This window comes from Leucopleurus acutus (genome assembly GCF_964270905.1).
Source record: "Leucopleurus acutus genome assembly, chromosome: 8".
NCBI classification, from domain to species: Eukaryota; Metazoa; Chordata; class Mammalia; order Artiodactyla; family Delphinidae; genus Leucopleurus; species Leucopleurus acutus.
In genome coordinates this window covers 32,741,188-32,764,035 of record NC_139151.1, presented here as the reverse complement: position 1 = coordinate 32,764,035, position 22,848 = coordinate 32,741,188, and positions in this window count along the sequence as shown.

The following is a 22,848-nucleotide window of genomic DNA, read 5'->3' as shown; positions in this document are numbered from 1 at the left end:
TAAGTTAGACTAAGAACCTGGTTTTGTTCAGTTTTGGAAAAATTCTTTTAAATTTTATTTGTCTGGATATCCCTGATCACCCTCTCAAATCCAAGATTCAAGCTTCAGGAAAGCCAATCACTGGGAAGCCCCCACACTTTTGTGAATTTTACCTTCTGAAACTCTATCAGGTTCTCACGGTAAATATGGAAGAACCCCCCACCCCCATTGCTTCCTGCAGAGGAAGTGGAAAGGAAACCATTTTTTAAATATTCCAGAGCATTCTTTTCTTCTTAATAAGGTCTGACCTCAGGAGAAACTAGTTAACCAGAGCTTAATCTGCTGGTGATTTATCAGCCATAAAAAGAAACGAAATTGAGCTATTTGTAATGAGGTGGATGGACCTAGAGTCTGTCATACAGAGTGAAGTAAGTCAGAAAGAGAAAGACAAATACCATATGCTAACATATATGGAATTTAAGGGGAAAAAAATGTCATGAAGAACCTAGGGGTAAGACAGGAATAAAGACACAGACCTACTAGAGAATGGACTTGAGGATATGGAGAGGGGGAAGGGTAAGCTGTGACAAAGCGAGAGAGTGGCATGGACATATGTACACTACCAAACATAAAATAGATAGCTAGTGGGAAGCAGCCGCATAGCACAAGGAGATCAGCTAGGTGGTTTGTGACCACCTAGAGGGGTGGGATAGGTAGGGTGGGAGGGAGGGAGACGCAGAGGGAAGAGATATGGGAACATATGTATGTGTATAACTGATTCACTTTGTTATAAAGCAGAAACTAACACACCATTGTAGAGCAATTATACTCCAATAAAGATGTAAAAAAAAAAAAAAGCGAAGGAGAATGAAGAGTTTCTCAAACAAAAATTGAGGGAATTTTTTTTTTTTTAGCAGTAGAATTGCCTTGTAAGAAATGTTTAAAAAGAGAGTGTGGATTAGAAATAAACTACAAGAAAATAACTGTAAAACACAGACACATGGAGGCTAAACAATATGTTACTAAACAACCAATGGATCACTGAAGAAATCAAAGAGGAAATCAAAAAATAACTAGAGACAAATGAAAATAAAAGCACACCAATCCAAAACTTATGGGACATAGCAAAAGCAATTCTAAGATGGAAGTTCATAGCAATACAATCTTACCACATAAAACAAGAAAAAATCCCAAATGAGCAACCTAACCTTACACCTAAAGCAACTAGAGAAAGAAGAACAAACAAAACCCAAAGTTAGTAGAAGGAAAGAAATCATAAAGATCAGAACAGAAATAAATGAAATAGAAACAAAGAAAATAATAAAAATGATGAATGAGACTAAAAGCTGTTTCTTTGAAAAGATAAATGAAATTGATAAACCTTTAGCCAAACTCATCAAGAAAAAAAGGGAGAGGGCTCAAATCAATAAAATTAGAAATGAAAAAGAAGTTACACTGGACACCACAGAAATACAGAGGATTATAAGAGACTACTACAGGCAACTATATGGAATGAAATGGACAACCTAGAAGAAATGGCAAATTCTTAGAAAGGTACAATCTCCCAAAACTGAACCAGGAAGAAATAGAAAATATGAACAGACCAATCACAAGCACTGAAATTAAAATTGTGATTTAAAATCTTCCAACAAACAAAAGCCCAGGACCAGATGGCTTCACTGGCAAATTATATCAAATATTTAGAGAAGGGTTTATTGATGAGAAAAACTGGAAGAATAGCAGAAAACATCTTCTACAACTAAAAATATAAAGAACCACAATGAGACAGTAAGAGGGGCAGAGATGCATATAGTCAAGACCCATAACCCCTGTGGGCAACCCACAAATGGGAGGATAATTACAATTATAGAGGTTCTGCCCAAGGAGCAAGGGGTCCAACCTGCATACTGGGTTCACCAGCCTAGGGGTCCTGCACCAGAAAGATGAACGTCCAAAACATTTAACATTGAAGCCCATTGGTGCTTCCTTTCAGGAGAGCCAGAGGACTGTGGGGGACAGAGACTCTACTCTTAATGGGCACACACAAAATCTCACATGATCTAGGAAGAAGAAATAATTTGAAAGGAGCCTGGGTCAGACCCACCTACTGATATTGGAGAGTCTCCCAGAGAGTCAAGAGACAACTGGAGCTCACCATGGGGACATTGACACTGATGGCAGCCATTTGGGTGAGCTTGTTCTACCATGTGGACCCTGGTGCTGACAAGTACCATTTTGGAATCTTCCTGATAGCTTATTAGCATTGAGACCCAGCACCATCCACCAGCCTGTCTATTACTCGGATGCCCACCAGTACTGTGACACCACAGTCCAAGCAACTAGCTGGGCAGCGACACGGTCCTACCCACCAACAGGGCTACTGCCTTCAGAACCCATGGACCCACAGCAACCCTGGGACACTGCCCTGTCCACCAGAAGGCCCAGAACCTGGCCCCACACACCAGCACACTGGCACTGGTGCATGAGACCCCCAGGGCCCTGCAGTCAGAGACTCCCAGACTCTGCTCTGCACAGCAGTGCACTGACACTAGCCTCAGGATCAGCCTCACCCACCAGACGGTATGCACCAGTTTGGGGACACTGCAGACCCTGCAGCCAACTGTGTTAGGGACTGCCCTTTCCCACCAGCAGGTTGAAACTAGATCACCAGGTCCACAACCACCCACTACATAACCCAGCTTTGCCCCAGTAGGCCAGCACTAGCCCTGGGAACACCCAGGGCCCCACAGCGAGCAACCTCATAACCTGGACCTTCCCATCAGTGGCCAGCAGTCTCTGCACAAGACAAGGCCTGGCAACCAACCGGACTGGGGGCCGGCCATGCCAGCCAGACCACCAACAGTCAGCCTGACAAAATAGGAGGAAATATGCAACACAAGTAGAGGGCACTCCTAGAGCATATAGCCCTGGTGACCAGAGGGGAGTGCACTGGTGGGACTCATAGAATATTCCTACAAAAGGCCACTTCTCCAAGATCATGAAACATAACAAACTTACCAAATACATAGAAATTACAAACAACAATTTAGGCAAAATGAGGCAAGAGATGAATATGTTCCAAACAAAGGAATAAGACAGCCCCAAAAGAAGAGCTAAGTAGAGTTAAGTGTTTCTACTCCATAAAGAGTTCGAGGTTAGGATCATAAAGATGTTCAAAGAACTAAAGAGAAGATTAGATGAACAGAGTGAGAAATTAGAAGAACCAAACAGATGAAGAATACAATAACTGAAATGAAAAATACACTAGAAGGAAATGACAGCTGTCTAAGTGACGTACAGACTGAAAGTGAGGGGATAGAAAATGATATTTCATTCAAATGTAAATGACAAGAAAGCATAGGTAGCAATACTCATATCTGACAATGTAAACTTTAAAACAAAGTCTATAACAAAAGACAAAGAAGGGCATTATATAATGATAAAGGAATTAATACAAAAAGATGATATAACATTTGTTAACATATATGCACCTATTATAGGAGCTCCTAAATATATAAAGCAAATATTAACAGACATAAAGGGAGAAACTGACAATAATAAAATAATAGTAGAGGACTTCAACACCCCATTTACATCAATGGGCAGATCATTCAGACAGAAAATTAATAAGAAAAGAATGGTCTTAAATGACATGTTAGACCAGTTGGACTTAACAGATATCTACAGGACATTCCACCCCAAAACAGGAAAATGCACATTCTTTTCAAGTGCACATAGAACATTCTCCCAGATAGATCACATGCTGGGCTGAAAAACAAGCCTCAACAAATTTAAGAGGACAGAAATTATTTAAACATCTTTTTCAACCACAATGGTATGAAATGGTATGAAACGGTAGAAATTAATTACTGAAAGAAAAATGGGGAAAACACAAATGTGTGGAGACTAAATACCACGCTACTAAAAAAAAATGGGTCAATAAAAAATCAAAGAGAAAATCAGAAAATACCTCAAAACAAATGAAAATAAAAACATAACTTTCCAAAATCATTGGGATGCACAAAAGCAATTCTAAGAGGGAAGTTCATAGCAATACAAGCTTACGTCAAGAAACAAGGAAAATCTCAAATAAACACTCTATCCTACCATGTAAAGGAATTAGAAAAAGAATAACAAACACAGTCAGCAGAAGTAAGGAAATAATGCATATTGAAGCAGAAATAGATAAAATAGAGCCCCCCTGAAAGAAAGAAAGAAAGAAAGAAAGAAAGAAAGAAAGAAAGAAAGAAAGAAAGAAAGAAAGCGATTAAGGAAACCAAGAACTGGTTTTTAGAAAAGAAAAACAAAATTGATAAGCATCTGTCCAGACTCATCAAGAAAAAAAGAGAGGATTCAAATTAACAAAATAAGAAATGAAAGAAAAGAAATTACAACTGATACCACAGAGATACAAAAACTCATGAGAGAATACTAAAAATAGTTATAGGTCAACAAATTGGACAATCTAGAAAAGATGGATAAATTCCTATAAAACTAAAATCTTCAAAACTGAGTCAGGAAAAAATAGATAATATGAACAGACCAATCACCAGTAGTGAAACAAATCAGTAATTTTTAAAATTCCAGCAAGCAAAAGCCCAGGACTGCACAGCTTCAAAGGAGAATTCTACTAAACATATGAAGAAGAGGTAATACCTATTCTTCCCAAACTATTCCAAAAAATTGAAGAGGAGGGAACACTCCCAAATTCATTCTATGAGGCTACAGTTACCCTGATACCAAAAAAACAGACAAAGGCACTACAAAAAAAGAATATTATAAGGGCAATATCTCTGATGAACATAGATGCAAAAATCTTCAACAGATTATTAGCAAATTCTATTCAACAACCTATAGAAAGGATCATACACCATGATCTAGTAAGATTTACTCCAGGGATGCAGAGTAGTTCAATATCTGCAAATGAATAAACGTGATACACCACATTAACAAAGGAGGGATAAAAATCACATGATTATCTCAATAGACACGGAAAAAGCATTTAACAAAATTCAACATCCATTCATGATAAAAAACTATCATCAGAGTGGTTATAAAGGGAACATATGTCAACATAATAAAGGCCATTTATGACAAACCCACAGCCAACTTCATACTCAACAGTGAAAAGTTGAAAGGCTTCCAGATAAATTCAAGAACAAGACAAAGATGCTCACTCTCACCAATTCTGTTTAACATAGTATTGAAAGTTTTAGCCACAGCAATCAGATAATAAAAAGAAATAAAAGACATCCAAATTAGAAGGGAAGAAGTAAAACTATCAGTATTTGCAGATGACATGATACTATATACAGAAAACCCTAAAGTTGCCACTAAAAAATGATTAGAACTAATAAATGAATTTAGTAAACTGCAGGATACAAAATTACTATACAGAAATCTGCTGCTTTTCTATACACTAATAATGAACTATCAGAAAGAGAAAGTAAGAAAAAAAATCCCATTTAGAATTATGACAAAAAGAATAAAATACCTAGGAATAAACTTAACCACAGAGTGAAAGACCTATACTCTGAAAATTATAAACATTGATGAAGGAAACCGGAAGCGATGCAAATAAATGGAAAGATATCCTGTGCTCATGGAAGAATTAATATTTTTTAAATGTACATACTGCCCAAATTAATCAACAGATTTAATGCATCCCTATCAAAATATTCATGACATTTTTCACAGAACTAGAAGAAATAATTCTAAAATTTATATGGCACCACAAAAGTCCCTGAGTAGCCAAAGCAAACTTGAGAAAAAAGAACAAAGCTGGATGTATCTAGCTTCCTGGCTTCAGACTATAAAGCTACGCAATCAAACCCATATGGTACTGACATAGAAACAAACACAAAGGTCACTATATCAGAACAGAGATCCCAGAAATGAATCCATGCACTTATGGTCAAATAAACTGTGACAAGAATGCAAAAATATACAATGGGGAAAAACAGTCTCTTCAATAAGTGGTGCTTGGAAAACTTGACGGTTACATGTAAAAAAGTGAAATTAGAACATTTTCTGACACCATATACAAAAGTAAGCTCAAAATGGGTTAAAGACATAAATGTAAGACCAGGAACCATAAAACTCTTAGAAGAAAACATAGGCAGAACACTCTTTGTCATAAGTCATAGCGATATTTTCTGATCTGTCTTCTCAGACAAAGGAAACAAAAGTAAAAATAAATGGATCATAGTTAAACTTAAATCCTTTTGCACACCAGAGGAAATGATTGATAAAATGAAAAGACAACCTACTGAATGGGAGAAAATTTTTGGAAATGTTATGTCTGATAGGGGTTAATATCCACAATATGTAAAGAGTTCATACAACTCCATTTTCAAAAAAACCAAACAATTTGATTAAAAAATGTGCAGAAAACCACAGTAAACATTTTTCAAGAAGTTATACAGATGGCCAACTGCAACACGAAAGCATGTTCAACCTTGATAGACTTGGAGGGCATTATGTGAAATAAGACAGAGAAAGACAAATAATGTATGATATCACTTATATGTGGAATCTAAAAAATACAACAAACTATCGAATAAACAAAAAGGAAGCAGACTCACAGATATAGAGAACAAACATGGTTATCATTAGGGAGAGAGATGGGGGAGGAAAAATATAGGCATAGGGGATTAAGAGGTACAAACTACTAAGTAAAAGTACGCTACGGGGATATATTGTACACCTGGGGGAATATAGCCAATATTTTATAATAACTATAAATAGAGTATAATGTTTAAAAATTGTGAATGTCTATATTGTACACCTATAACTTGCAGAATATTGTACAGCAACTATGCATCAATAAAAAATAATAATCATGAAAAAGATATTCACCTTGCTAATTATCAGGGAAATGCAAATCAAAACCACAATGAGATATCACCTCATACCTGTCAGAATGGCTATCATCAAAAAGAACACAAATAACAAATGTTGGAGAGGATGCTGAGAAAAGTGAACCCTCGTACACTGTTGGTGGGAATGTAAATTGATGCAGCCACTATGGAAAACAGTACGGAGGTTTCTCAAAGAACTAAAAATAGAACTACCATAGAGTTCAGCAATTCCACTCCTTGGTATATATCTGAAGAGAATAAAAACAAAAATTTGAAAAGAAACATGCACCCCAATGTTCATCACAGTGTTATTTACAATGGCCAAGGTAAGGAAGTAACCTAGGTGTCCATCTATAGATAAATGGATAAAGAAGAAATTATATATATATATATACATATATATATATACAGATATATATATGTATGTATATATAAAATTGAATACTACTTATTCATTTTTTAAAAGATGAAATTTTGTTATTTGCAACAACGTGGATGGACCTAGAGGGTATTAAGCTTAGTGAAATAATTCAGACGGTGAAAGACAATACTGTATGTTATCACTTTTATGGTATCTAAAAAATATAAGAAAGGAATGAATATAACAAAACAGAAGCAGACTCACAGAGCAAAAACTAGTAGGTACCAGTGGGGAGAGGGATGGGGAGGGGCAAAATAGAGGTAGGGAATTAAAAATACAAAATACTATGTATAAAATAAGATACAAGGATATATTGTACAGCACAGAGAATATAACCAATATTTTATAATAACTTTAAAGAGAGTATATTCTATAAAAACATTGACTCTCTACATTGTACACCGAAACTAATATAATATTGTAAGTCAATTATATTTTAATAAAAAAAGAAAAGAAAAATAAAATGTAAGGGAGAACATCACTGCTGATCCCATGGACATTAAAAGAATAATCAAAAAATACTATGAACTTTTTTGCTGACAGTATTATGTAATTTTTTAGAATGTGTAGATGGAGTGTTGCTTGTATGTTACCATACAGCTCACATGTATTTTTGTCTATTCTTTATTATCTTAGTAATTTCATGCTATGTATGTACTATAACCAAGCTATAGCCTATAAGAAACATGCAACATAATTTATTTACATCCATTATTCCACATTTATAATATATTTTCTATCCGGTTTTATATGTGTCATATAACATTCAAAAGGAATTTTTTTCTTGATTAAGGATAAAAAATGAAAACTCCACAATTTTGTTAACTGAAAAATGCCAATCATTTTGTAGTGTTTTATTATATTGGGTGTCTTGTCATTCTTGGGCTTTTAGTTAACTAATGTATGAACACATTAGATACTTTTGGGGTTTAGTTGGGATTCTACATAGCTTGCATTTTAAATCTTTGAGTCCTTGTTTTTTTCTATTAACCCATAGCATTATTTTAGCAAATGTTATATTATCAACCTAAAAAAAAAACTACTGTAAATAACTCTATGCCCATGAATTTGATAATGTAGATAACCTTGAAAGACACAATTTTCCAAAATTCATACGAGAAGAAATAGATAGTATGTATAGGCCTATATCTAATAAAGAAATTTAATAAGTAACCTTCCTAAACAAAATATACAGGCCAAGATAGGTCACTGTTGAACACTTCATAAATGAATTATACCAATTCTCTACAATCTCTTTCAGAAGATTGTAGGAAAAACCAAAGATATTTCAAGAAAAAAAAATTACAGAGCAAACTCTCATGAACATAGATACAAAAAAATCCTCAAAATATTACCAACTTGATTTCAACAATATATGAAAAGAATTATACATTAGGACTAAGTGGGATTTATCCAGGGTATCCAAGACTGGTTCAACATTCAAAATCATTAGTGTAATTTCAACACATAAACTGGCTAACAAAGAAAAATTTTTTGATCATATTAATAGATACAGAAGGATTTGAGAAAAACCAATATCCATTCAGGATAAAAACTTTCAGTAAACTAGGAATAGAGGGAAACTTTCTCAACTTGTTAAAGAATATCTACAAAAAAACCTACAGTTAACATCATACTTAATGGTAGAAAAATATTACATCTTTCCCACTAAGATCAGGAACAAGACAAGGATATCCCCTCTCACCATGCATTTCAACATCACTTTGAGGTCCCAGTTAATGCAATAAAACAACAAAAGGAAATAAAAGGTATAAAGATGAGAAATAAAACTGGCTTTGTTTGCAGATGACGTGGTCATCTATGAAGAAAATCTCAAAGAACTGACCATAAAACTTGTAGTTAATAAACAATTAGAGCAAGGTTACAGGATACAAGGTTAATATACAAAAATCAATTGCTTTCCTGTATACCAGCAATGAACAAGTGAAATTTGAAGTTAAGAAACTAATACCATTTACAATAGCATCCCTCAAAAAAATACTTAGATATAAATCTAACAAAATATGTACAAGATTTATATGAGGAAAACTACAAAGCACTGATTAAAGATATCAAAGAACTAAATAAATGGAGAAATACTCCATGCTCATAGATAGGAAGACTCAATAGTGTCAAAATGTCATTTCTTCCCAACTTGATCTATAAATTCAATGCAATCCCAATGAAAAACTCAGCAAGCTATTTTATGGCTATCAACAAACATTCTAAAGTTTATATAGAGAGGCAAAAACTCAGAATAACCAAATCAATATTGAAGGATAAGAACAAAGTTCGAGGACTGATATTACCCAACTTCAAAACTTACTATAAAGCTGTAACAATCAAGACAGTATGGTAATCATGAGAGAATTGACAAATAGATCAATGGAACAGAATAGGGAGTCTAGAAATAGATTTATATTAATGTAGTCAGTTGATCTTTGACAAAGGGGCAAAAGCAATGGAGAAAAGAAGTTCTTCTCAACAGATGCTGCTGGAACAACTAGACATCTGCATGAAAAAAGATAATAAATCTAAACAAAAATTTTCATTCTGCATGAAAATTAAATGAATCACAGACGTAAATATAAAATACAAACCTATAAAACTCATAGAAAATAGCACGAGAAAATCTAGATGACCTTGAGTTTGGTGATGAATTTTTAGATATAACATCAATGTCATGATCTATGAAAGAAAAAATTGATATGCTGGACTTCATGAAAATTTAAAATGTCTGCTCTGCAAAAGACATCATCAAAAGAATAAAAAGACAAACCACAAACTGGGGGAAAATATTTGTAAAAGACATATTTGATAAAGAACTGTTATCCGAAAAACTCGAAGAACTGATTTTTTGTTTTGTTTTTTTTTAATTTTTTGCAGTACACAGGCCTCTCACAGCTGTGGCTTCTCCCATTGCGGAGCACAGGATCCAGACGCGCAGGCTCAGCGGCCATGGCTCACGGGCCTAGCCGCTCTGCGGCATGTGGGATCCTCCCGGACCGGGGCACGAACCCGTGTCCCCTGCATCGGCAGGCGGACTCCCAACCACTGCACCACCAGGGAAGCCCAACTCGAAGAACTTTTAAAGAAATAGCCCAATTTAAAAATGACCCAAAGACCTTAACAGACAGACACCTCACCCAAGAATATATACAAACGGAAAATAAGCATTTGCCTCTGAAAAGGTACTCCACATCATATGTCATCAAGGAAATGCAAATTTAAAAACATTTTACCATGTGATACAGCAATCCTCCTCCTTGGCATTTATCCAAAGAAGTTGAAAAATTATGTTCACACAAAAACCTGTACGTGCATGTTTTTTCATAATTATCAAAACTTAGAAGCAATCAAGATGTACTTCAGTAAGTGAATGGATAAATAAACTGTGGTACCTTCAGACAATAGTATATTATTGTTTCACCTTGCGTTCACTACGTGGACAAAATCACGGAATCTCCTTATCTCCATTTAGCCAATCTGAGTCTAGTGCTCTCCAAACTGGTCAACAAAGCTTGCATTATTCACCTATTTTTTTCTAGTATCTATCCTTGCCGAAGAACAAATTTGATAGTGTCCAGGCATTTCAAATTGGACTGTGCCACCTGATATAGATTTCCTTTGACTTAATCCAATAGTCAGGCAGGCAGATTGCAATTAGTTGATTCTTTATACATTAAGAACAACCTGGCACCATTTTCCTCTGAAGAAGATGGTGTAACCAGGAGGATCTAGGGCCTTCAAGGTGTACCCAGAACGTGGAGTTTAGTAGTAAGGCCACTGAGGTAGGGCAGAGAATACCTGTGTTCTTTGTCATTATCTGGTACACATACTTGGCACATTATAGGCCATTAAAATAGGAATAAATGAATGGGTTTTATGACTTTGTTTAAGTCTCTTTCATCTTTTGGGGCCTTTTCTCTCTCCACTACAAAATTAAAATGTTGGATTACTTTATTTCTAAGAGCCTTATAACTCTAAAATGGTATGATCTAAGCTAAGAATGTTTTGCAGAAGTCATTCTTACCTTTATATTGCCCTTTTGAGCAAAATGAAATTGATAATTAAACTAACTACCAAAAAAAATGTTTAAAACCTAATTTTCCTTTACATATACACTGTAAGAGGAAATTCAGTGGTCTAACCTACCTTAATAACAGCCTCAAATTCCCATTTTACTAATACAGAAATGTCACAGAAATTTTCCAACAAATTTTCATTTTGTAGTCCTCTAGCTTAGGTTTTTCTTATCCATTCTTTTCATAACTAAATCTTAGCATGATGATATATGTTAAGATTTGAGATGGAAAAGATTTAAGGATGGCCCTGAGTGGCTCATAGGCAGGGATGAGTGTCTGGTGAGGTGACTCCTCTATCAGTAACAGAAGATGATGGAGAAGATGCTGTAATGGTACTTTCAAGTCACCAGGGGGAACCATCCAGGGTAGATCTACGCACATCACAAATGCTTTCTAATCCCATCTTACCTTTCTGCATCACCCACAACTACCTTGAGGACTTAACATTCACTTGTTTCCAGTGCAGTGTTCTAAGCTGCTCACAGTTCTGTGTTCCTCTTCTAGTTGTAGTCCCTCACTTCCATTCTTACCAGGTTTGACCTAGGATCCCACTGTTTACCCAAATGACCTAGAGTTCCAGGAGAGTAAAGGTCATAAGTATGAGCTATCTCAGTTCAGCTAATTATCTGATCTAAGTGATTGTCTCTCTTTGCCTTCACTCCAGCTCTTTCTCCTAAGACTTTTTTTCACACTTTGCAACTTTTCTCCTGGGTGAGGGAATGACCCACCAGTATTTCTCTCATATTCCAGTCTTCACTGTCAGTCACTTTGATAATGTATGGGACACACACATTTAAAGAAACATACTATTATGTAAATATCTCAGGTTAGATATTGGACAAATCAGTACTCTATTAGATAAAGCTTCTTGACTCTAAAATATAGATTTAAAATAGCAATTTGCCTATGTTTTCCTCTAAGAGTTTTACAGTGTCTGGCCTGACATTTAGGTCCTTAATCCATTTTGAGTTATTTTTGTGTATGGTGTTAGGGAGTGTTCTAATTTCGTTCTTTTACATGTAGCTGTCCAGTTTTCCCAGCACCACTTATTGAAGAGGCTGTCTTTGCTCCACTGTATATTCTGGCTTCCTTTGTCATAGATTAGGTGACCATAGATGCATGGGTTTATCTCTGGGCTTTCTATCCTGTTCCATTGATCTATATTTCTGTTTTTGTGCCAGTACCATACTGTCTTGATTACTGCAGCCCTGTAGTACAGTCTGAAGTCAGGGAGCCTGATTCCGCCAGCTCCGTTTTTTTTTTTTTTTTTTGTCGTTTTTTTTTTTTTTCTAAAGATTGCTTTTGCTGCAGAAACTAACACACCATTGTAAAGCAATTATACCCCAATAAAGATGTTAAAAAAAAAAAAGATTGCTTTTGCTATTCGAGGTCTTTTTTGTTTCCATGCAAATTGTAACATTTTTTTTTACATCTTTATTGGAGTATAATTGCTTTACAATGGTGAGTTAGTTCCTGCTTTATAACAAAGTGAATCAGTTATACATATACATATGTCCCCATATCTCTTCCCTCTTTCGTCTCCCTCCCTCCCACCTTCCCTATCCCACCCCTCTAGGTGGTCACAAAGCACCGAGTTGATATCTCTGTGCTATGCCGCTGCTTCCCACTGGCTATCTATTTTACGTTTGGTACGGTATATATGTCCATGCCACTCTCTCACTTTGTCACAACTTACACTTCCCCCTCCTCATATCCTCAAGTCCATTCTCTGGTAGGTCTGTGTCTTTATTCCTGTCTTACCCCTAGGTTCTTCATGACATTTTTATTTTTCTTAGATTCCATATATATGTGTGTTAGCATACGGTATTTGTCTTTCTTTTTCTGACTTACTTCACTCTGTATGAGAGACTCTAGGTCCATCACCTCACTACAAATAACTCAATTTCATTTCCTTTTATGGCTAAGTAATATTCCGTTGTATATATGTGCCACATCTTATTTATCCATTCATCCGATGATGGACACTTGGGTTGTTTCCATCTTCTGGCTATTGTAAATAGAGCTGCAATGAACATTTTGGTACATGACTCATTTTGAATTACGGTTTTCTCAGGGTATATGCCCAGTAATGGGACTGCTGGGTCATATGGTAGTTCTATTTTTGTTTTCTAAGGAACCTCCATACTGTTCTCCATAGTGGCTGAACCAATTCACATTCCCACCAGCAGTGCAAGAGTGTTCCCTTTTCTGCACACCCTCTCCAGCATTTATTATTTCTACATTTTTTGATGATGTTCATTCCGACCGGTGTGAGATGATATCTCATTGTAGTTTTGATTTGCATTTCTGTAATGATTAATGATGTTGAACATTCTTTCGTGTGTTTGTTGGCAGTCTGTATATCTTCTTTGGAGAAATGTCTATTTAGGTCTTCTGTCCATTTTTGGATTGGGTTGTTTGTTTTTCTTATTATTGAGCTGCATGAGCTGCTTGTAAATTTTGGAGATTAATCCTTTCTCAGTTGCTTCATTTCCAAATATTTTCCCCCTTTCTGACAGTTGTCTTTTCGTCTTGTTTATGGTTTCCTTTGCTGTGCAGAAGCTTTTAAGTTGCATTAGGTCCCATTTGTTTAATTGTGTTTTTATTTCCATTTCTCTAGGAGGTGGGTCAGAAAGGATCTTGTTGTGATTTATGTCATAGAGTGTTATGCCTATGTTTTCCTCTAAGAGTTTGATAGTTTCTGGCCTTACATTTAGGTCTTTAATCCATTTTGAGCTTATTTTTGTGTATGGGTCTTATTTTTGTGAGGGTTCTAATCTCGTACTTTTAAATGTACCTGTCCAGTTTTCCAGCACCACTTAATGAAGAGGCTGTTCTTTCTCCACTGTACATTCCTGCCACCTTTATCAAAGATAAGGGGACCATATGTGTGTGGGTTTATCTCTGGGCTTTCTATCCTGTTCCTTTGATCTATATTTCTGTTTTTGTGCCAGTACCATACTGTCTTGATTACTGTAGCTTGTAGTATTGTCTGAAGTCAGGGAGACTGATTCCTCCAGCTCCGTTTTTCGTTCTCAAGACTGCTTTGGCAATTTGGGGTCTTTTGAGTTTCCATAAAAATGGTGAAATTTCTTGTTCTAGTTCTGTGAAAAATACCATTGGTAATTTGATAGGGATTGCATTGAATCTATAGATTGCTTTGGGTAGTAGAGTCATTTTCACAATGTTGATTCTTCCTATCCAAAAATATGGTATATCTCTCCACCTATTTGTATCATCTTTAATTTCTTTCATCAGTGTCTTATAATTTTCTGCATACAGGTCTTTTGTCTCCTTAGGTAGGTTTATTCCCAGATATTTTATTATTTTTGTTGCAATGGTAAATGGAAATGTTTTCTTGATTTCACTTTCAGATTTTTCATCATTAATGTATAGGAATGCAGGAGATTTCTGTGCATTAATTTTGTATCCTGCTACTTTAACAAATTCATTGATTAGCTCTAGTAGTTTTCTGGTAGCATCTTTAGGATTCTCTATGTATAGTATCATGTCATCTGCAAACAGTGACAGCTTTACTACTTCTTTTCCGATTTGGATTCCTTTTATTTCTTTTTCTTCTCTAACTGCTGTGGCTAAAATTTCCAAAACTATGTTGAATAAGAGTGGTGAGAGTGGGCAACCTTGTCTTGTTCCTGATCTTTGTGGAAATGCTTTCAGTTTTTCACCATTGAGGACGATGTTGGCTGTGGGTGTGTCATATATGGCCTTTATTATGTTGAGGAAAGTTCCCTCTATGCCTACTTTCTGCAGGGTTTTTATCATAAATGGGTGCTGAATTTTGTCAAAAGCTTTCTCTGCATCTATTGAGATGATCATATGGTTTTTCTCCTTCAGTTTGTTAATATGATGTATCACATTCATTGGTTTGCATATATTGAAGAATCCTTGCATTCCTGGAATAAACCCCACCTGATCATGGTGTATGATCCTTTTAATGTGCTGTTGGACTCCGTTTGCTAGTATTTTGTTGAGGATTTTTGCATCTATGTTCATCAGTGATATTGGCCTGTGTTTTCTTTCTTTGTGACATCCTTGTCTGGTATTGGTATCAGGGTGATGGTGGCCTCGTAGAATGATATTGGGAGTGTTCCTCCCTCTGCCAAATTTTGGAATAGTTTGAGAATGATAGGTGTTAGCTCTTCTCTAAATGTTTGATTGAATTCGCCTGTGAAGCCATCTGGTCCTGGGCTTTTGTCTGTTGGAAGATTTTTAATCACAATTCCAATTTCAGTGCTTGTGATTGGTCTGTTCATATTTTCTATTTCTTCCTGATTCAGTCTTGGCACGTTGTGCATTTCTAAGAATTTGTCCATTTCTTCCAGATTGTCCATTTTATTGGCATAGAGTTGCTTGTAGTAATCTCTCATGATCTTTTGTATTTCTGCAGTGTCAGTTGTTACTTCTCCTTTTTCGTTTCTAATTCTATTGATTTGAGTCTTCTCCCTATTTTTCATGGTGAGTCTGGCTAATGGTTTATCAATTTTGTTTATCTTCTCAAAGAACCAGCTTTTAGTTTTATTTATCTTTGCTATCGTTTCCTGCATTTCTTTTTCATTTATTTCTGATCTGATCTTTATGATTTCTTTTCTTCTGCTAACTTTGGGGTTTCTTTTTGTTCTTCTTTCTCTAATTGCTTTAGGTGCAAGGTTAGGTTGTTTATTCGAGATGTTTCCTGTTCCTTAAGGTAGGATTGTATTGCTATAACCTTCCCCCTTAGAACTGCTTTTGCTGCATTCCATAGGTTTTGGGTCGTTGTGTCTCCATTGTCATTTGTGTCTAGGTATTTTTTGATTTCCACTTTAATTTCTTCAGTGATCACTTCGTTATTAAGTAGTGTATTGTTTAGCCTCCATGTGTTTGTATTTTTTACAGATCTTTTCCTGTAATTGATATGTAGTCTCATAGCATTGTGGTCAGAAAAGATACTTGATACAATTTCAATTTTCTTAAATTTACCAAGGCTTGATTTGTGACCCAAGATATGATCTATCCTGGAGAATGTTGCATGAGCACTTGAGAAAACTGTGTATTCTGTTGTTTTTGGATGGAATATCCTGTAAATATCAACTAAGTCCTTCTTGTTTAATGTATTTAAAGCTTGTGTTTCATTATTTATTTTCATTTTGGATGATCTGTACATTGGTGAAAGTGGGTGTTAAAGCCCCCTACTATGAATGTGTTACTGTCGATTTCCTCTTTTATGGCTGTTAGTATTTGCCTTATGTATTGAGGTGCTCCTATGTTGGGTGCATAAATATTTACAATTGTTATAGCTTCTTATTGGATCAAACCCTTGATCATTATGTAGTATCCTTCTTTGTCTCTTCTAATAATCTTTATTTTAAAGTCTATTTTGTCTGATATGAGAATTGCTACTCCAGTTTTCTTTTGGTTTCCATTTGCATGGAATATCTTTTTCCATCCCCTCAGTTTCAGTCTGTATGTGTCTCTAGGTCTGAAGTGGGTATCTTGTAGACAGCATATATATGGGTCTTGTTTTTGTATCCATTCAGCCAGTCTGTGTCTTTTGGTGGGAGCATTTAATCCATTTACATTTAAGGTAATTATCTCTATGTATGTTCCTATTCCCATTTTCTTAATTCTTTTGGGTTTGTTATTGTAGTTCTTTTCCTTCTCTTGTGTTTCTTGCCTAGAGAAGGTCCTTTAGCATTTGTTCTAAAGCTAGTTTGGTGGTGCTGAACTCTCTCAGCTTTTGTTTGTCTGTAAATGTTTTAATTTCTCCATCAAATCCGAATGAGATCCTTGATGGGTAGAGTAATCTTGCTTGTAGGTTTTTCTCTTTCATCACTTTAAATATGTCCTGCCAGTCCCTTCTGGCTTGCAGAGTTTCTGCTGAAAGATCAGCTGTTGACCTTATGGGGATTCCCTTGTGTGTTATTTGTTGTTTTTCCCTTGCTGCTTTTAATATGTTTTCTTTATATTTAATTTTTGATCCTTTGATTAATATGTGTCTTGGCGTGTTTCTCAGTGGATTTACTCTGTATTGGACTCTCTGTGCTTCCTCGACTTCATTAACTATTTCCTTTCCCATATTAGGGAAGTTTTCAACTATAATCTCTTCAAATATTTTCTCAGTCCCTTTCTTTTTGTCTTCTTCTTCTGGAAACCCTATGATTCGAATGTTGGCACGTTTAATGTTGTCCCAGAGGTCTCTGAGAGTGTCCTCAGTTCTTTTCATTATTTTTTTTTTATTCTGCTCTGCAGTAGTTATTTCCACTATTTTATCTTCCAGGTCACTTATCCATTCTTCTGCCTCAGTTATTCTGCTATTGATCCCATCTAGAGTATTTTTAATTTCATTTATTGTGTTGTTCATCGTTGCTTGTTTCATCTTTAGTTCTTCTAGGTCCTTGTTAAATGTTTCTTGCATTTTGTCTATTCTATTTCCAAGGTTTTAGATCATCTTTACTATCATTATTCTGAATTCTTTTTCAGGTAGACTGCCTATTTCCTCTTCATTTGCTAGGTCTGGTGGGTTTTTATCTTGCTCATTCATCTGCTGTGTGTTTTTCTGTCTTCTAATTTTGCTTATCTTACTGTGCTTGGGGTCTCCTTTTTGAAGGCTGCAGGTTCATAGTTCCCATTGTTGTTGGTGTCTGTCCCCAGTGGCTAAAGTTGGTTCAGTGGGTTGTGTAGGCTTCCTGGTTGAGGGGACTAGTACCTGTGTTCTGGTGGATGAGGCTGGATCTTGTCTTTCTGGTGGGCAGTTCCAGGTCTGGTGGTGTGTTTTGGGGTGTCTGTGGACTTATTATGATTTTAGGCAGCCTCTCTGCTAATGGGTGGGGTTGTGTTCCTGTTTTGCTAGTTGTTTGGCGTAGGTTGTCCAGCACTGTGGCTTGCTGGTCGTTGAGTGAAGCCGGTTGTTGGTGTTGAGATGGAGATCCTGGGAGATTTTCGCCGTTTGATATTATGTGAAGTTGGGAGGTCTCTTGTGGACCAGTGTCCTGAAGTGTCTCTCCCACCACAGAGGCACAGCACTGACTCCTGGCTGGAGCACCAAGAGCGTTTCACCCACACGGCTCACAATAAAAGGGAGAAAAAGGAGAAAGAAAGAAAGAAAAGAAAGAAAGAAAGAAAGAAAGAAAGAAAGAAAGAAAGAAAGAAAGAAAGAAAGAAAGAAAGAAAGAAAGAAAGAAAGGAAGGAAGGAAGGAAGGAAGGAAGGAAGGAAGGAAGAGGATAAAAGGAAATAAAATAAAGTAAGATAAAATAAAATAAAAATATTAAAATAAAAAATCATTATTAAGAAAAAGAAATTTTTTAATTAAAAAAAGAAAAAAGACAGAACCCTAGGACAAATGGTGAAAGCAAAGCTATACAGACAAAATCTCACGCAGAAGCATACGCATACACACTCACAAAAAGAAGAAAAGGGGGAAAAAATAATAAATCTTGCTCTCAAAGTCCACCTCCTCAATTTGGAATGATTCGTTGTCTATTCAGGTATTCCACAGATGCAGGGTACATCAAGTTGATTGTGGAGCTTTAATCCGCTGCTCCTGAGGCTGCTGGGAGAGATTTCCCTTTCTCTTCTTTGTTCTCACAGCTCCTGGGGCTCAGCTTTGGATTTGGCCCCGCCTCTGCGTGTAGGTCGCCGGAGGGCATCTGTTCTTCGCTAAGACAGGACGGGGTTAAAGGAACCGCTGCTCCGGGGACTCTGGCTCACTCAGGCCGGGGTGGAGGGAGGTGCACGGAGTGCGGGGCGGGGCTGCGGCGGCAGAAGCCGGCGTGACGTTGCACCAGCGTGAGGCGCGCTGTGCATTCTCCCAGGGAAGTTGTCCCTGGATCCTGGGACCCTGGCAGTGGCGGGCTGCACAGACTCCCCGGAAGGGGGGTGTGGATAGTGACCTGTGCTCGCACACAGGCTTCTTGGTGGTGGCAGCAGCAGCCTTAGTGTCTCATGACCGCCTCTGGGGTCCGCGCTTTTAGCCGTGGCTCGCGCCCGTCTCTGGAGCTCCTTTAAGCAGCGCTCTTAATCCCCTCTCCTCGCGCACCAGGAAACAAAGAGGGAAGAAAAAGTCTCTTACCTCTCCAAATTGTAAAATTTCTTGTTCTAGTTCTGTGAAAAATACCATTGGTAATTTGATAGGGATTGCATTGAATCTGTAGATTGCTTTGGGTAGTACAGACATTTTCACAATGTTGATTCTTCAAATTCAAGAACATGGTATATCTCTCCATCTGTTTGTGTAATCTTTGATTTCTTTCATCAGTATTTTATAGTTTTCTGCATACAGGAAAACATAGGCAGAACACTCTTTGACATAAATCACAGCAAGATCTTTTTTGACACACCTCGTAATGAGAATAAAAACATAAATAAATAAATGGGACCTAATTAAACTTAAAATCTTTTGCACAGCAAACGAAACCATAAGCAAGACAAAAAGACAACCCTCAGAATGGGAGAAAATATTTACAAACAAAGCAACTGACAAGGAATTAATCTCCAAAATATACAAACAGTTCGTACTCAATATTAAAACAACACACAACCCAATCAAAAAATGGGCAGAAAATGTAAATAGACATTTCTCCAAAGAAGACATACAGATAGCCAACAAACACATGAAAAAATGCTCAATATCACTAATTATTAGATAAATGCAAATCAAAACTACAATGAGATATCACCTCACACTGGTCAGAATGGCTGTCATCAAAAAATCTACAAACAGGGGACCTTGAAGATGGCGGAAGAGTAAGACGGGGAGATCACCTTCCTCCCCACAGATTCCCCTGAAATACATCTACAAGTGGAACAACTACAGAACACCTACTGAAGGCTGGCAGAAGACCTCAGACCTCCCAAAAGGCAAGAAACTCCCCACGTACCTGGGTAGGGCAAAAGAAAAAAAAACAGAGACAAAAGAATAGGGATGGCACCTGCACCAGTGGGAGAGAGCTGTGAAGGAGGAAAAGTTTCCACACACTAGGAAGCCCCTTCTCGGGCGGAGACTGCGGGAGGCGGAGGGGGTAGATTTAGAGCCATGGAGGAGTGCACAGCAACGGGTGCAGAGGGCAAAGCGGGGAGATTCCCGCACAGAGGATCGATGCCGACTGGCACTCACCAGCCCGAGAGGCTTGTATGCTCAACCGCGGGGGCGGGCGGGGCTGCGAGCTGAGGCTTGGGTTTCGGTTTCAGTCGGAGCGCAGGGAGAGGACTGGGGTTGGTGGCTTGAACATAGCCTGAAGGGGTTAGTGCACCACGGCTAGCCGGGAGGGAGTCCGGGGAAAAGTCTGCACCTGCCAAAGAGGCAAGAGACTTTTTCTTCCCTCTTTGTTTCCTGGTGCGCGAGGAGAGGGGTTTAAGAGCGCTGCTTAAAGGAACAGCAGAGACGGGCGCGAGCCGCGGCTAAAAGCACGGACCCCAGAGACGGGCGGGAGACGCTAAGGCTGCTGCTGCCGCCACCAAGGGGACTGTGTGCGAGCACAGGTCACTCTCCACACCCCTGTTCCGCGGAACCTGTGCAGCCCGCCACTGCCAGGTTCCCGGGATTCAGGGACAACTTCCCCGGGAGAATGCATGGCGGTCCTCAGGCCGGTGCAACGTCACGCCGGCTTCTGCCGCCGCAGGCCCGCCCCGCACGCAGTGCCCCTCCCTCCCCGCCGGCCTGAGTGCGCCAGAGCCCCCGAGTCAGCGGCTCCTTTAACCCCGTCCTGTCTGAGCAAAAAACAGACGCCCTCCAGCGATCTACACGCAGAGGCAGGGCCAAATCCAAAGCTGAGCCCCTGTGAGCTGTGAGAACAAAGAAGAGAAAGGGAAATCTCTCCCAGCAGCCTCAGAAGCAGCGGATTAAAGCTCCACAATCAACTTGATGTACCCTGCATCTGTGGAATATATGAATAGACAGCGAGTCATCCCAAATTGAGGAGGTGGGCTTCGAGGGCAAGATCTATGATTTTTTTCCCTTTTCTTCTTTTTGTGAATGTGTATGTGTATACTTCTGTGTGAGATCTTGTCTGTATAGTCTTGCTTCCACCGTTTGTCCTAGGGTTCTATCCGTCCATGGTTTTTCTAAAAATTTTTTTCTTACTAATTAATTTTAATAACTTTATTATACTTTACCTTCATTCTTTCTTTCTTTCTTTTCTTCCTTCCTTCCCTCTTTTAGACAATGAATCATCCCAAATTGAGGAGGTGGTCTCTGAGAGCAAGATTTATGATTTTTCCCCCTTTACCTCTTTTCGTGAGGGTGTATGTGTATGCTTCTGTGTAAGATTTTGTCTGTATAGCTTTGCTTCCAACATTTGTCCTAAGGTTCTATCCGTCCCTTTTTTTTTCCTAAATATTTTTAATTCAATAACTTTATTATCCTTTATTTTATTTTTACTGTATCTTTTCTTTCTGTTTTTTTTCCTTCTTTCCTTCCTTCCTTCCTCCCTCCCTCCCTCCTTTCTTTCCTTCTTGCCTTCTTTCCTTCTTTGCTTCTTTCTTTCTTTCTTTCTTTCTCCCTTCCTCCCTCCCTCCCTTCCTTCCTTCCTTCCTTCCTTCCTGCCCTCCTTTCCTTCTTTCTTTCCTCATACTTCTACTAATTCTCTCTACTTTTTCTCCCTTTTACTCTGAGCCATGTGGATGAAAGGCTCTTGGTGCCCCAGCCAGGAGTCAGGGCTCTGCCTCTGAGGTAGGAGAGCCAACTTCAGGACACTGGTCCACAAGAGACCTCTCAGCTCCACGTAATATCAAACAGCAAAAATCTCCCAGAGTCCTCTATCTTAACACCAGCACCCAGCTTCACTCAACGACCAGCAAGCCACAGTGCTGGACAACCTATGCCAAACAACTAGCAAAACAGGAACACAATCCCCCCCATTAGCAGAGAGGCCGCCTAAAATCATAATAAGGCCACAGACGCCCCAAAACACACCACCAGACGTGAACCTGCCCACTAGAGAGACAAGATCCAGCCTCATCCACCACAACACAGGCACTAGTCCCCTCCACCAGGAAGCCTACACAGCCGACTGAACCAACCTTAGCCACTGGAGACAGACGTAAAAAACAGCAGAAACTACGAACCTGCAGCCTGCAAAAAGGAGACCCCAAACACAGTAAGATAAGCAAAATGAGAAGACAGAAAAACACACAGCAGATAAAGGAGCAAGATAAAAATGCACCAGACCTAACAAATGAAGAGGAAATAGGCAGTCTACCTGAAAAAGAATTCAGAATAATGATAGTAAGGATGATCCGAAATCTTGGAAATAGAATGGGCAAAATGCAAGAAACAGTTAACAAGGACCTAGAAGAAATAAAGATGAAACAAGCAACGATGAACAACACAATAAATGAAATAAAAAGTACTCTAGATGGGATCAATAGCAGAATAACTGAGGCAGAAGAACGGATAAGTGACCTGGAAGATAAAATAGTGGAAATAACTACTGCAGAGCAGAATAAAGAAAAAAGAATGAAAAGAACTGAGGACAGTCTCACAGACCTCTGGGACAACATTAAACGCA